This window comes from Chlamydotis macqueenii, chromosome 3 (genome assembly GCF_036417535.1).
Source record: "Chlamydotis macqueenii isolate bChlMac1 chromosome 3, bChlMac1.mat, whole genome shotgun sequence".
Lineage (NCBI taxonomy): Eukaryota > Metazoa > Chordata > Aves > Otidiformes > Otididae > Chlamydotis > Chlamydotis macqueenii.
In genome coordinates, this window is record NC_141558.1 from 9,086,317 (window position 1) to 9,102,885 (window position 16,569).

Here is a 16,569-nt window from a genome sequence, read left to right on the forward strand (position 1 = left end):
TCACAGTCTAAACCAAAGGCATCACCAGATCTAGAGCAATGTATAAAAATAAACCTTGCACTACAGCAAAGAGTTTAAGCCTATGCCACGGTCTCTAAACTATGTTTAATGACATCCTTTTTATGTTTGCCTAGATAATATATACCCTTCAGCCTATCTGATCCTCCTTTCTACTTAAGGACTTTACAGTGTGAAACACATGCTGAATTTGTGATTTGTCCTGTAGGTGTAGACAACAGAAAAGTCAAAATGACCTTCCTCCTATTTGCTTATTTGTCCTTTTACAGACTATATCTCAGTATTCACATAGGTCTTGATCCTACAGTTGGTTCTAGGTCACTTGGAAAGGAAGTAAGCTTAATAATATGCCATGGCAAGAAAATAACATGGAAACAGAAAAGCCCTTCGGAGTCAAATCCATGATGTGTCCCTGTCTCCAACAGTGGCAGAAGGAGGGAAAGCGCATGAACCTGGCTGCTCCCTGCATCCATTCCTTTTGTGCTCCACATTTTTACTCACATGAAGTTTTTTAGTCATGTTTGAGGGGTATGCTGATACTGTCTGCTACCACTACTTTCCTTTGACAGTGAGTTCTAAAAGTTTGCAACCCTCCTTATGTACAGTTTCATTTTTTGACCTGATAAGCTTTGAACTGCAGATTTTTAGATACGTGATAAAGATCATGGCTGTTTTACCACTAACCAGTGCCTTTGTGAACTCTTAGCCATAGTCAGACTTAAAAAACTTTCTGTACGGCTATATCAACTGTCTTTTTTGGGTTTTGGTTTTTTTTTTTTGAGGAAAGTACAGTATGCAGATCAGACTCTTTGTGGGACCATTATGTCAAGAGTAGAGGACAGTGTTAAAAGAGAATGGTCAGATCCATCCCTTCCGTAAGAAAACAGAGGAGAAACAGCACATCCACTTAACTGGGATAGTTTCACATGACTGATTCAGAGCAATTCATTTCAATTACTCTGATCATCAGATAAATAGCACATCTGGTAGTGTCTGCAAACTAATCATTAACAGGTGTGAATTGGTGTCTGCAAGCATATATTTCCTACTGTGTGGCCCTTTGTTCCCTTTAGGACACTTCTTAATTAGAGACAAGTCTGAACAACAAGTCTTTAGATGTGGATCTGTTCTTTGAAAACCCCAAAAATCAGCACTTTGTACACCAGGTTGTTATTTAGAGAAAAGCTCTCTGAAAAAAAAACAACGTTTCAGGGTTCTGAGCAAGCATCCATTGCCCAGTTCTGACTCACTGTTCTGAGTTTTGGATTTTAGCTTCTATTTGCAGCAATACTGGCACATATGATGCACATGTTATGTTTACAGCCTGTGGTACTTATGATAGAAATGACATACATTGCTATTGTCAAAGGCATATGTATAAGAGTTGCCATTAAAATTGTAGCAGCTGCTGCCATTGTTGCTGCTGGATGACAGTCGTCATCTAAGTATTTAAGGAGAAGAGGCACTAGGAGACCTTAGGGAAGTGTATAAAAAATAGCAAAAAAAACCCCAGGAAACAGAATTGGGAGGTCATAGTATATGACCTGATGAAGGTTTGCTTTCTATGTTGGTAGATCTGCATCTAGATGGGGGATGTTTTTCCTTTTCAGTCCAAATCCTTATGTGACTTACTGCAGTTAAATTCCACATCTTCGTTTTAGAGCTGTGTCTCAGGATGATTTAGTCATATACCTGAGTGTAGTCATACACCAAACATGCATGGTTAACTTTGCTAACCTGCTTTAAACATGATTATGTACATTCTTTTGAATTCAGCAATTTAAAGAAACCTTAAAGTAAAGGCAAGCCACTACAATATGTGAGCTTCTGAGCTTCTGCTTGTGAAGATATGGGCTTTAATATGAACTAAGAGTATAGTTGGCATTAGAGTTTGTGAGGAAAAAAAAGAAGTATATGAACATGGGGGGGGGAAGTATATGAATGTTTGATTTTCATCACTTTTTCATAAGGCTAGTATTGCAAAGTGCCACCTCTGCAGGATAACTCTTCTCTGTGAATATTAGTGGGTGTCTTTCTGGCAAGAGACAGTTGGTGGAGAATCAATTTAGGTTACAATTAATCTCAGCACAGTCAGCAAAGATTTCACCTTATTTTGTTATTTAACTCTTGTGATTCATTGACAGAGCGTAGCAAATTTGGAATTTGAAATTTAGGAGACACTAATTGTCTATTGCTGTTTCTATTCATTTTTTTTCTCTAGAGAAATGGACACCAAAAAACCTCAAATGGAGTAGAAAAGACAGTTCATTGGTTAATATTTAGGGAGAGGAGTAAACTGCACAAATAAAACAGCTCATGGAATGAAACATTTTTGTTTGTAGAGTAGGTTAAGCAAAGTACTTCTAAAGCCTGAGAGGAATATCCTGTGATAATCCACTAGCTAAACACATGGTGTATGTAACACTTGGCTTTTCTGATCAATTAGGCCACAGCAGAAATTAAGTCAGGAAACTATAAGGCAAAAGACACAAACAATAAACTGAGAGAGCACAGCAACTATAAAGATCAAAATAGTGAAAGGTAAGGTAAGAAGCCAAAGACTGAGAAGTAGCTGAGGCTTAGTAGAGATACTTTTTGATGAAAAAAAAAAGATGATCATATTAACAGAGTTAGGCATCCCAAAACTCAGTTTACTGGTTACCAATACCAGAAAACATCCCAGAGGTTTGGATCTGGTTCTCTCTAGTGTTAAACTTTCAGTATGGAGTCTGGCCAACTAGCACCTCCCCCAAAATTTCCAGGCGTGGTTCAGGAGTAAGTACAGCCAAAGGAGAATTCTCAGTGTTTTAGATATGTCCACTTGGTTTTAGAAAGTTTGAATATATTCAGACCTAGTCATTTGGCCTTAGGAATGGAAAATAAGAACTTGCATGTTTTGTTTATCATACAGGTGTAGCCACAAGCTACTTAAACTCCCTACTCATCATAAGGTAGAGAGTGTTGCTGATGTGAGCAGGAATGCTGAGGGGTTGTGTAGGCTATTAGACAACTGTGATCATATTTTCTCAACCAGGCAAAATGAGTATAAAACTGTTATTTCTATTTGAGGGCATTTTACACTCACTTTACACTACTCTAAGTGTCTGCTCAATTTCCAGGAAAATGAGAATGATGTCTCATGATCTAATGATACGAGGCAAAGAGAGATAGAAGATAGAAAAGTGCTAGAGAAAAGAGTTAATTTGAAGTTTTTTTATTCTTCTAAAAAATCATAATTTTCAAGTCCTTCTTTTTGGAACATTCTGGACATAGACTCAAGTACACTTGTTCAATTTAAAAAGCTGAAAACTGTTGTGATATAACAGCAGACTACTGAAGCTTCACTACTGCACATATGTGAAGCCCCGGGAAGTCAATAACAGTATACAAAGTCATAAATTTGTATGAAATTCAGAGCAAGAGGGAATAAAAGTTGTATTTCCATGAAGTTTAAAGAGGTAAGAAGTTATTAATACTAATAAATAAAGACCTGTAAATTTAGTGAAAGATCACAAAATATAATTTTTTTTTTTAAAAAAAAAAACCCTCTATTTTTAAGCATAACGAGATTAACTATTTTGTGGAGTAAAAGACTAATGGATTCAGAGTGGAATAATAGAAATTTCTTCTTCCCCATGAGAAAACACACTTAGAAGAATGCCAGAATGGCATAGAAAACACGTCTCCATGGAACAAATTGAAGAATCCTCTGGCATGCAAAGACTAAAGATGCAATTCGTGTGCTGTGAAAAAGCTTTTTTTTCTAAGGTTCTAAAGTTTGTCCTTGATTATCTGCAAAATGAAATAGAATGTGTGTATGAGGCAGAGCACATTGTGCACCGTGAGGAGGAGAGTCAGTAATGGGTGGGAAACTACATGATCTAATCTGCAGACTGCACATTTTCAAATGCCACAGTCTCAATTATGTTGAATTCAAAGCAAAATTGAAACTCTCCCTGTTCCTGAAAATCCCATCCTATCAGCCTCTATCTGGATTTGCTTGAGGGACCTTCTAAATAAATAATAATAATAAATAAAGGAGTTGAGTTAAGTTATATATATGTTTTTAAAACAGCTATAGCTATTTTGAAACGAAATGGGGGCTTATGGCACGGACGCTCTTTTGTTAAAGTTAATGTACCTTGAAATCTTTCAACTCAGCACAGCAGACTGTCAAAGGTGCTTAAAAAAATAGTCCAATATTCTCCAAAGCTCTTTCTGCAAGAGGGGTCTTGTGTGAAATGATAACAGCCACAACCCCAATATTGTTTACAGAAATAAAGCTTTTCACTGCAGAGGTATCACAGTGAAACTTGAGGGGAAAAGGAATATAAAATGAGACGAAGACTTTGGTTCATGATTCTTGGAAGTTAATAAACCTTCAAAATGATGTCTACCTATTCCATTTTTTCCTGAGTCCATTCAAATAGAGGTCATAGCGTGATAAGCGCATTTTAAGCGTTCCTTCTTCCTATCCAAGAAGAACAGTACTTTCTCAATTTGGAGATAGAGTTATTTTTCTGTCCCCAGAATTTTGTGCTCCTAGAAATAAGGCTACCTCCTCTTCATCTTTTGTTTCCCTGAACTACCTCAGGAACGCACTTCTGGGAAGTAGGGTATTTAGGTTTGTGCATCCTTATGATGAGATCATAGCTCCTGGATTATTACACAGCGCTATAGGTCTTGCCCAACATAACCATTCCTCCTTGGTCAGTGTTGTGGTGTGGAAACACATACAGTCATTGCACTTTCAAATGCTTTTCAAAGCATTACTGGTTTGCATTAATGGAAGTACTAGTATAGCAAAAAGATTGGGCAACTTCAGGGATGGAAGTACACTTAATGTACTTAAGGTACTTAAAGTCTCTTTCAATGAATTCTGGGTCATGGTGGTGCTTAGCACCTCGCTATTCATCCTAGAATGTGATTGTGTGAGTATCTATAGATTTTTGTGGTCCAAAACAAAGAGGCTGACAAAACTTTATGTCCTACAATGTTGATTGATGCAACTGCTCTCCTTAAACATTAATGCTTCCATGTCACCCAAGCACTGTCCTAGGTTGGAAAATAGATCCTCTGAATGTTATTCTTCATCTCTTTATGGTTCAGTTTATCTTATATTAGTCATGATAACAACAGTGTTGTGAAGAAAAGCATATACCACTAGTCACTCAACTGCTATGAAAATGGGGCAGATAGTACAGATCTGTGCATATATTAAAAGGCAAAATAATAAAAATTGTGAGGAATCTCATGTTGCCATTATTACTGCAATTATTTTCATATTACAGTAGGACAGAAACTAGAAGACTGACCTCAATTTACGAAGTACTCTACAAACACCAGCCAAAGGTATGCTGCATGAAAACACATGTAGTGTATGCAGGAGACAAGGAACAGCAAGAAGATAAACAACAGCGTAGAAAGAAAAGGAAATAAAACAAAACCGACAGGCAACAATCTTAGTATTATTACAGCTTATTTACACAAAATATTTTTATAAGCATAATGTCAAAAGACAGATTTGGAGAAGGGACTTGAAGGAAAGCAATGATGTTACTTTCGAGTGTTTCTTCCAAGCGTGAACAACATGAAAGTAACTGCTTGAGGATGAATCAAGTGGGTGATGGAGGGTATTATCAGTAGCTGATTAGAAGCAGGAGACAATCTCTTGTTTCTGAAGGAGAGATAAAGTGGGATTAGGTTATGAACACAAAACAAATAACATAAATTTTATAGTGAAGAGGAGTCACAAGCAAACTGTAAACAGAGCAGTGCATGATCAAAGGATAGGGAAATGCTATGCACAGCAGCATTTCATAGCAGAGCAAGCAGGCCCAGAGCTTTGGCTGTGTGGATGGCCAAGTAAAGATTAATATTGTATGCAGAACAAATGTAAGAAAATTAGGGGTAGTTTGAATTTAAGAAATCAAATGTGAAAAACCATGTTAGAGGTTCAAGTGATCAGCAGAATGGCAGTTGTGTCCACAGCATGGAAAAAGGGTAGCAGTGACACGCCTGGAGCTAAGGAGTTACTTCAGTCATGCTTAGATTGAAGTGTTCAGTGAGTGGTATCATGGGTGTTTGGTATCAAAAGGAACTAGTTTGTAATACTGAGACAGGTGTGCCATCCAGACAGAGCTGTTACTTAAGAGTATCTTGCAGATGGTGAGGTTTGGCAGTGTCATAGTTTAGCCCCTATGAGAACCAAACTCAGCAGTCTTTTGCTCAGTCCCCTGACCCTCCAAGGGAATAGGGAGAGATAATATAACAAAAGAGGCTCAAGGTTTGAGATAAGGACAGAGAGAAATATTTCAAGTTACCATTACGGGCAAAACAGACTCACTTGGGGAAAACTTTATTTATTATTAAAACCAAAGCAGGATAATGAGAAAGAGAACAAAGTAACTTATCCCCCACCCCTCCCTCTTCCTGGGCTTAACTTTATGTTCAATTTTCTCTACCTCCTTCCCTCACTGAGTGGCACAGGGGGGAATAGGGAATAGGGTTACAGTCAGTTCATCACACGTTGTTTCTGCCTTTCCTTTCTCCTCGGGGGAAGAACTCCTCACATTCCTCCCCTGCTCTGGTGTGGGGTCCCTCCCACGGGCTACAGTCCTTCATGAACTGGTCTGGTGTGGGTCATTTTTTCCATTTCGTCCCTCTGGAATGGTTGTCCCAGTGCAGGCCCTCCATGCACCACAGCCTCCTTCAGGCATCCACCTGCCCTGGCGTGGGGTCCTCCATGGGCTGCAGGTGGATCTCTGCTCCTCTGTGGGCCTCCATGGGCTGCAGGGGCACAGCCGGCCTTGCCATGGGCTGCACCATGGGCTGCAGGGGAATTCTGGCCAGGAGCAGCATTACTCCTCCCCCTGTTTCTTCACTGACCTTGGAGTCTGGAGCCGTTTCTCTCACCAGAAATTCTTCATAACAGGCAGGCAGACACCTCTCAGGTTGTCTTCACATCTCCTCTCTTCACTTGTCTCAGCCGGGCTGGGCTGAATCAGACCCAGACAACTAGCCACTGGGAAGCCAGAGGATGAGGGCCGCAAGACTCGAGCCCTCTCCTCTCTGCTCCCGCTTCAGTTTCTTCACATTTTTTTTTTTTCCCTCTTCTTAAATACAGTATCGCAGAGGCATTATTAGGGAACATTCTGCCACCGATTAGCTTGGCCCTGGCCAGCAGCGGGTCCGCCCTAGGCCCAGCCAAGTTCACTGAACAAAGGGGAACAACTTCTAGCAGTTGCGGAAGTTGCCACCGTAGCCTCCCCTCACTAAACAAAACCTACACGAGGGGGCAAGAAACAGGAACAACACTTGAATATTATGGAAGTTCCCAGAGGAAGTTAAGCAGAATGCAAGGGTTCTTCTCTAAAGAACAAGCTGAAAGAACTGCTAGAGGCATAAGAGAACTGGAAGATGGGGTGATTATGTAAGGCAGAGAGAACACTTCAGGATAAGGAGCATGAGCAACAGTGTTGAAATCAGGCAGCCATGAGGGGTTTTCTCATGAGGCAGCACACAGATCTCAAAGCTTGGCTAAGAAGAAACTGGTAACTGGTGATCGTACATCTACCATCAATACAGTTATTCTATCAATATGCCTGCCCAGCATAAAGAAATTCTATCCAGAAAGGATACATTGCTGAGTTGCTTTCTAACAGCTTTATAGAAATCCTGTCAGTAAGAATATACTACGATAGAGCAATTAGAACTTGAAGCTTTAATTAATTTATTTTAATTATAAATATGGCAATCTTTTAATGTTGGCTTAAACATACGTAATTATTATATCCATTGGTTTAAGAAATTACTGACCTGGATATCTGCCTTGTGTCCGTGGAAAGACTGGCTGATTAGTAGATGAAGCAGTGTCTGAACCGTAGCAGTTTGTAGGTTTAAAGTCTGGCATATTAATGTAAATCAACACTGATTTCGTTTTACCTTTGGCAGCACAGAAGTTGCTTCATTATCAATGTTGCTATAATTGCTCTAGGGATAGTGACTTTTTGAAAGCAGGTTGAGAAGATGAAACAAAATGGAACAGTTGGTAGGACTTCACCGGGGGCTTTAAGTGCAGCAGCCCCAGGTCTGACTTTCAGGTAACATTCTCTGAATGGCCTGAAATTATAGATCCAGTTACAATGAACTGCAGAAAAGGGAATACAGTAAGAATGTAAGAATGGAGTTAAAGCTTCACCAAGTATGTGTAACCCAGGCACTTGACTTCAACAGTGGCTATAGCAGATGTCCAGGGAAAAGTAGACTATATGTAATACTTCTGAACCTCTGATTTTCTTCTGCTTAGTGGGTGATCTAAGCCTACTGTAGTTTATATATTTGGTAACCACAGCAGAACTTTTTTTTTCTGAGTATTTGTTGCTTCTCCCCTGGAATGCATAGCAATTTTTGCATGCACAGCATCCTATGATGAGGAATTCCACAAGTCCCTCGTCTGCATGAAAAAAACAACTCCTTCTGTTTGCTGTAAATCTGGCTCACACTAGTCTCAGGTGACTGCACCTCACAAGACAGTGAAAGTCAACATCTTCATTCATTCCAGCCTGTTCATGATTTTGTAGTCCACAATCATATTCCTTTCCATTAAACATAATGACATCAGCCGGTATGGGCTTCTGTCATTTTATAACTGGTTACTAATTTTAATATGCTATCTCTGAAATGGTAGACATATTAATTAGAATTGTTCTGCTTTTTTGTTGTTGTTGCAAGCATCAAAAGGATAATTTGAAACCCATCTATGTTTTCTGTGGCCTTAGAGTCTACATTTACTGCACATGGGTCAGAAACTGGGAATTTTTTCATTTTGTGTCCCAGTCTCCTTTTTGGTCCATGGATTAACTTCGGACAGCAGTCGTCAAAGACTACAGTAATGTTTCATTAGAGTAAGAGTGGATCTTCCAATATTAAAAAGCTGATTTTTTTTTTCCCTAGCAGCTATGCTGAGGTTCATTGGAAAATTGCTAGTTTAATAGTATTCAATTTTAAACTTTTTTTGCACAAAGGCTTTTTTATTCTACATTTTTTTCAAATTGTAGTACAACTATCTCTTAACTCATCTATCAGACTAGCTGGTTCCCCACAAGCAAATTACTACGGAAGGCTTCAAACCTAAGTGTGGAAGAATCCAAACAAATACTAATTAGTTAAACATCCAAGACTGTTCTTACCCAACAGTAGGATATATTGCAACACACACAATGTATGTTTGAGCTGATGAACTCTTTCTCCCACCCAGGAACTGGTAATGATTTCACATTAGCAAGGCTAATTGACATCATGTTTACTTGCTGCAAACACTGATAGATGAACAAACACATTTCAATTCCTAAAAAGACCTTCTGTGTTTAAAATAGTTTTAAGAGGTTAGAAAGCCTTTTTTTTTCCCTTTTCTTTTTTTTTTTTTCCTGGTAACAGAGATGAGTCTCTTAATTTTACAGGTATTATCTGCTGTTGCACCCCAAGAAGATTTTAACCTGCAAGAAGTTCCAGAGAGAAGAGAAGGATTCTGATCCTTAGAGATTGCTTGAGACCTTACTGTATTTTCTGGTTCTTTGTGCTTTATCTCAGGCTCTAGCTTCTTATTTACTCTACCTCTACAGCTAAGGACTTTTTCATTCATATCTCTTAACAGGAAATTAACTGATTCCTTACTTCTCCATGATCTGCATTCAATAGTATTTTACACACCTGATTAACTGTGCAGAGAGTTCAGCATTGTTCATAATCTTCAGCATTGCTGGCTGAGTTTTAGGACAGAAATGAATACAGGCTTTCTGAAATCTCTGAATCATCTCTTTTTGCTTATATATGCTTACAGAGTTTATGTAGATACATTTTTGCATTTTAATTAAAATATGACAGCTTTTCCAGTCTAATATCGTCCTTTCCATATAATCTTCCTTGTTTTCCTTCTCCTAGTATTCTGTCTAGGTCCCACACTCAATTCAGTGTGCCTTGTCTTTCTCATCTGATACTAGATTTCCAGATTTATAAGGACCATTCTAAACTTCTTACAGATTTTCTATCCTCCTTCCAAGGATATTGTTTGACTTGTAGTGTATTCTTTCACCCTTCATTACTTACAAAACTGATGATTTTTCTTACCTTGTTTAAATGCCTCATGGTTCTTTTGATATTGTGATGAATTTCTCTGTATTTGTGTCTGGTTTCATACTCCTTTGTTCCATCACATATTTCTTCTGGTGTTTTTGCTTAGCCTTTTTGCACTTTTTCTGTTATATTTATACCTGTAATATAGTTATATTACCACACCCTTTTATTGCAGTGTAATATAATAACACATAACATGTTTCTCTTGTTGCAAGGAAACTTAACTGCACAGACTGAGCTTCATTCATCAACACAGAGTTCCTGTAAAATGTCACTCCCCCTCTCCAGCACAGGAGAGACTTTAAAATGCATCAATAGTAAATATTTTCCTCATTTTTTTTCTAGCCATTGCTTGCTGTTTTCAAGGAACATCTTGTCCTCCATCCCTCACTGCTTTACACAGGCCTGTTTTCTTTTCCAGTGTAAGCAAGACAAATCATTTGTACTGAGGTGAAATTCAGACTGGCAAATGACAGTTTGTTGTTACAGTCTGTAGTACAGGAAGATTTCACTTCAGAGTTAGACTATGGTGAATATTAAACATATAGTCCAAGCTAAGCACAGTTATCTCTTTCTTTTTGGAGCAAAATGGAATCAGTGAAATTCTCTGAAGGTGAAGTGCACCTTGATACTTGACAACCCTAACCATTCTATGATTCTATGAATTATTTCTTTAGGGTGAAATTTACCTAACTTACAGGTGGGTGTCTAAATCAGGGATAATTTTCTACTTTTCTATTATGAGCAAAGGAAATATAGTCAATAGCATTAGTGGAATACAGGGTGTAATTCATCTGAGCAGATGTAAATAAATGTCCATTTCAGCATGAGATGAATTGCTCCCAAGGCTTAGTTGACACTATTCAGTAGATCCCTGCTGATCATACAGAAAGTCTAAACAAATAGATCAGGTGTAGTGACCTTCATTTAGCCAGAACTCCTGTGAAAAAGATAGGAATTGAATGCCTGTCATTAGATTTCAGCCTCTCTCCTAATTAAATAGATTATGGTTTAATTTCTGCGTAACAGTCAGTCCTGGTTCTCATAAATTGTATGGGAGCTTTCAGATTAATGCAGTGTAATAAATACTGAGTAGAATCTCTTTGGCTGTATCTGCTCAACAGGATAACAATAACATTCCCATCACTGATTGTAAAGGATGCCATAGAGCACTCCAGGGTGCTCTTTGAAGATATCCGCAGATCCAGTATAAGACAAAAGCTGTTACACCTTTGCTTCCATTTTTTATTGTTATTATTATTTCCAAGGCTGTCATATGCTCAAAAGTTGCATTACAATCAGATAATGATTTAATGGAAATAAGTAAGACAATTCCCTTAGTGCTAGTAAAGCCCCAGGATTAGAGAGATTTCTGTCAGGTTATAATAAACCTTCCCAACACCTACTGGGCCCAGTTTCATACCTCTTCAAAGACTCAGTTAAAATACCACCAATAAAAACAAAAAAAAAATGAAAGAGCCTTTTAATCTCTTTGTTTGTTCTTAAAATCATACAAAATACTCTCACAATGATATCAGCTCAGGGAAAAAAACAACAAAAAAGCAGATCTTTTAAGCATCTTTATTTAAGGCTATTTTAAACAGTGCGCGTAGAACCAGAATTACTGTACAGATGTTTCTCATTTAGTTAAAAGCAGCATATTTTGCCCATAAATCCCAATTTACATGCACTAGAAAGGATCCCCTCAGTATAATAGTAGTGTGAATAACTTGGTGATGTGCTGCTGATGCAAGAGTTGTTTTCCTATTTCAGATTTCTTGCCATTTGAGTGGGGAGGACGGGCTGTGACTGCAGCAGTAAGTGGCAGTAAATCAGGGTTTTTGAAACTGAGGATGCCCAGTCTTTTGTTTCAGACCACTCTTAAGGTGCTCAGTATCTGTCAGGGCTCCACTTTCTCATCCTGGAGGGCAAGATTGCAGCAGCACCCAATGTATTTTATGGGAGAAGCATATGAAAGGTGTCCTGCACAACTGTTTCCTTTATTTGTCTTTTGTTCATGACTTCCTTATCCTTCTGCTGCATGGTACTTATTCTAGCAAAATATAGCCATTAATTACAGAAGATTGGGTGCCAAACTGCAAACCACCACAGATAAATGCAAAATATGACTCTGGTTGCTAATTTGTGGTTAGATGCGAAATACTCCTCTTGTGTTTTCATTGTAGCAGTATTAGTAGGTACAAAAAGTGAAGATGTTTGTTCTTTATCTTAATTTCCCATTTTACAAAATGCAGCTGAATTCACTGTATAGTTACAACTGCTTTAAAATTTGCTACTATGAAATCAACATGTTTGTTACTTATTTCTTTGTAAAGCTCCCTTAAGTACTCGGTTATTTTAGTTGAAGTTTGCCAAATCAATCTTATGCTGTGACCTCCGAAACACTGAAGAGATGTCTTGTGTATCCTATTTGCTTGAATTAAACACTCAGCTTCTTTAAAACATGCATTTTAATTAGTGTTATAGTTAAAAATACCACCTAGGCTGAATGGTGGTGCTGAGGGAATTCCATTAATATTCCAGAATGTCTTTGAAAGCTATCTTCCATTAGACAGATGGTAAAACATGGTACCTGAACCAAGTGAAATAAATAATGTAAATAAGTGTGGATATGTGCCTTGTGGGTGTCCCTTTTTTTTCTGACCAGATGATTATAATAAAAGGTCTATGTGTCATTATATTTTTTAAATCTCCATTTAATAGTTTTCCATATTTCTAGCTATTCCCAAATAATGAACTTCAGCTGCTCATTACAAATGAGGTTTACTTTTACCAAACAAGAACAAGTGTGAACTTTATGTCACAGTTTGACAGTCATTAAATATTGTCTGGAGACCATCATGTGCACCACAGCACACTTCTGCCAAGAAGGAGAAAGAAAATGCACATTACTCTTGTAAAGCTTAGGTGCAGTATGTCTCAATTCTGGAAGGAAGAAAATAAGAAATCAGAGAGGAAAAGAATTATGTGGTAGATTGTTTGTTTCATGGCTCCAGTGCTACATTGATCTTCTTCATAGTCTCTATTATTCAGAAATAAAAATTGGTACTGCAGTTATTGTAACAGTATGTTTCCAGTCATGCAGCACTATCCAGGTATTAGCAATTTACTGGGAAGGCAGTATCATTTATGCATCTGCTGTTCCATTTCTAATTGCCTGACACTTATTTAGTATTGAATGGAAGGACACAGTAGAGATCATTGGAGCAAAACTCCTTTTCTGCTTTGCCCTATAAGCTTGCCTGGCTTTCTAAGATATCTGTTAGACAGACACTCACTCTCTCTCTGCTACTGTGTGAATTGAGAAACCCAAGATCCGGAAAGGCACCAATTACTGTATTTTATGGTAATATATGTTGTTCATTTTTAAGGTGATAGAGGGCAAGGAAAGTCTTTTCCTTTTTGCATACTTGGCTGCCCCTCTCTTATTAATCAGAAAACTTTTTGGCTCAGGCACAGCTTTGAATATATATTTTTAAGGTTCCTTATTCTTATTGATTTTTTTGTGACTTGGAGTCTTTGAGTTCATTAACATAAGAGCCAGCACTGCACTCTCATGTACCTAGCTCTGTGATTCATCATCTCAAATCTCATTCAAAATGTGAGACTGACATGGACTAAGATCCATGTGGTTAGTATTGTATATACGTTCCATTAAAAACTGGATTTCATGGCTAATGTCTGCCTTGAACATACCAGATCAATTTTAATATTATTTCCAGCATCTGCTAGGAGAAGAAAATCAAGTAGGGAAAATCGATAAACTCTATAAAAAGAAGAAAAATAAAATATATAATTAATATATTCAAAAGCTTCAGGTATCTGGTACAGGTTTATTAATCCCTTTGATTTCAGGACTGCTGGTATGAACTCTGGTTGGTGAAAGCAATCAAAGCTGTGACCAACTAACAGGGACATGGTTCCATTGATATGATTTACACTGCCACTTGCTGTTTGGCATGTTTGCTTGCTCAGACACTACCCTGAGTAATCCAACTTAATATGAGCCTTTTCTCCAGCTCTGTCATGAAAATTTCCCCTAATTAACTGGAGAAGTGTCTGATGGTGAGGGCTGAAGGGATGAGTGACATTAGTAACAATAACATCAGAACAGATTTTATATTAAAAATAAAGATAGATTGAAAAACAACATTTAAACCTGAGATATGCTTTTCACTACAGTGGTTTTGGTTCTTTATTTAGTCTTTTAATCTTTTCTACATTATCTGAAGTCATAGAATCATAGAATCATAGAATCACAGAATGGTTAGGGTTGGAAGGGACCTTCAAAGGTCATCTAGTCCAACCCCCCTGCAAGGAGCAGGGACATCCCTGACTAGGTCAGGTTGCTCAGAACCTCATCCAGCCTGGCCTTGAACGCTTCCAGAGATGGGGCCTCCACCACCTTTCTGGGCAACCTGTTCCAGTGTTCTATAACCCGCATCGTAAAAAAATTTTTCCTAATTTCTAATCTAAATCTACCCCCCTCTATTTTAAAACCATTACCCCTCGTCCTATTGCAACAGGCCCTACTAAACAGCCTTTCCCCATCTTTCTTGTAGGCCCCCTTGAGGTACTGGAAGACCACTATCAGGTCTCCCCAGAGCCTCCTCCTCTGCAGGCTGAACAGCCCCAACTCTCTCAGCCTGTCCTCATAAGAGAGGTGCTCCAGCCCTTTTATCATCTTCATGGCCCTCCTCTGGACCTTCTCCAACTGGTCCATGTCCTTCTTGTGCTGGGGGCTCCAGAACTGGACACAATACTCCAGGTGGGGTCTCACCAGGGCAGAGTAGAGGGGGAGAATCACCTCCCTCGACCTGCTGGCCACACTCCTCTTGATGCAGCCCAGGATGCGGTTGGCCTTCTGGGCCGCAAGGGCGCATTGCCTGCTCATGTTAAGCTTCTCATCCACCAGCACTCCCAAGTCCTTCTCCTCAAGGCTGCTCTCAATCCATTCTCCGCCCAGCCTGTATTTGTGCTTGGGATTGCCATGACCCAGGTGCAGGACCTTGCACTTGGCCTGGTTGAACTTCATGAGGTTGGCACAGGCCCACCTCTCCAGCCTGTCAAGGTCCCTCTGGATGGCATTCCTCCCTTCCAGCGTGTCGACGGCACCACACAACTTGGTGTCGTCGGCGAACTTGGTGAGGGTGCACTCTATCCCACTGTCCATGTCGCCGACAAAGATGTTGAACAGGGCCGGGCCCAACACGGACCTCTGAGGGACGCCACTCGTGACCGGTCTCCACCTGGACATCGAGCCGTTGACCACCACTCTCTGAGTGCGGCCATCCAGCCAACTCCTTATCCACCGAGTGGTCTGTCCATCAAACCCATGTCTCTCTAGTTAAGAGAGAAGGATGTCGTGTGAGACAGTGTCAAAAGCTTTGCACAGGTCAATAATGTCTGTGCAAATTGTGGCTTCTAGAATTTCAAACCATTTTTTCCTTGGCTTGATCCCACTCTGCCATGCCTCACGCACAAGGTCAGGCCTTGAAAAGCCTGTCATCCAGGTATCTTAGATATAACTGTATTAGCAGAAGAAGACATAGGTTGGAACCCATTCACTAAAAAATATTTATACAAATATACTGCATTCTGCTACATTGGAATTTAAATTCCCTTCTCACTTAGAATATTGTGCATTAAATGAAACTTAATGACAAGTTACCAGTAAATTCAACTGTTAGAAATGTGTGCAATTGATCTTCTGGTATTCAAGGACATTATATGACATTTAATTAGACTGCAGAATAAACTTTATCTTTTTGTGAGAAATAAAAGTATTTGGACTTTGTATAGCACTTATTTCTATATTTGTAGTAAGTTTTACAAATTATTCTTTCCACCTTTTTTTTTTCTATAATCAGAATAGGATTAAAAGCCTATAAAACAGAAAAAAAAAATTGGCATCTTTAAAAAAATTTATTTACTGTCAATGAACCTGTTCAAAAAGCTCTTCTAGAAACTCAAGGCTGTGCATGTTGCCTTTCTTCAAAAGACAGTAGGTACAGTATCTGGGTTTGTGCTTTTGGTTACACCCAAAGGCGACCTTGTATTCATGTATTTGTGACAGCGTAACTCCTGCTTTGTCCTCTGTTAATGAGCTGTCTTACAATGTTACTAAACAGTCTTGTGTGATTTTCTGCTGACCAGTCATTTCCTGTGATTACTGCCACATCCACTGTTCTGCTTCTACATGTCTGGATGTGGGAAAAGACATAATGTGCCCTTTTAGCTCTGAATAGTTCGTCTGCGTGAAACCAATAAAACAAATAGAGAAGCAACTGAGAGAAAAAGATAAAGTATTATTTCGTTTGATAGATTATAAATATAGTAAAGATCTCTCTTCAAAATAGATTTCTGCTTTGTTATTTCCAGCCTTTTTCAGCCTTC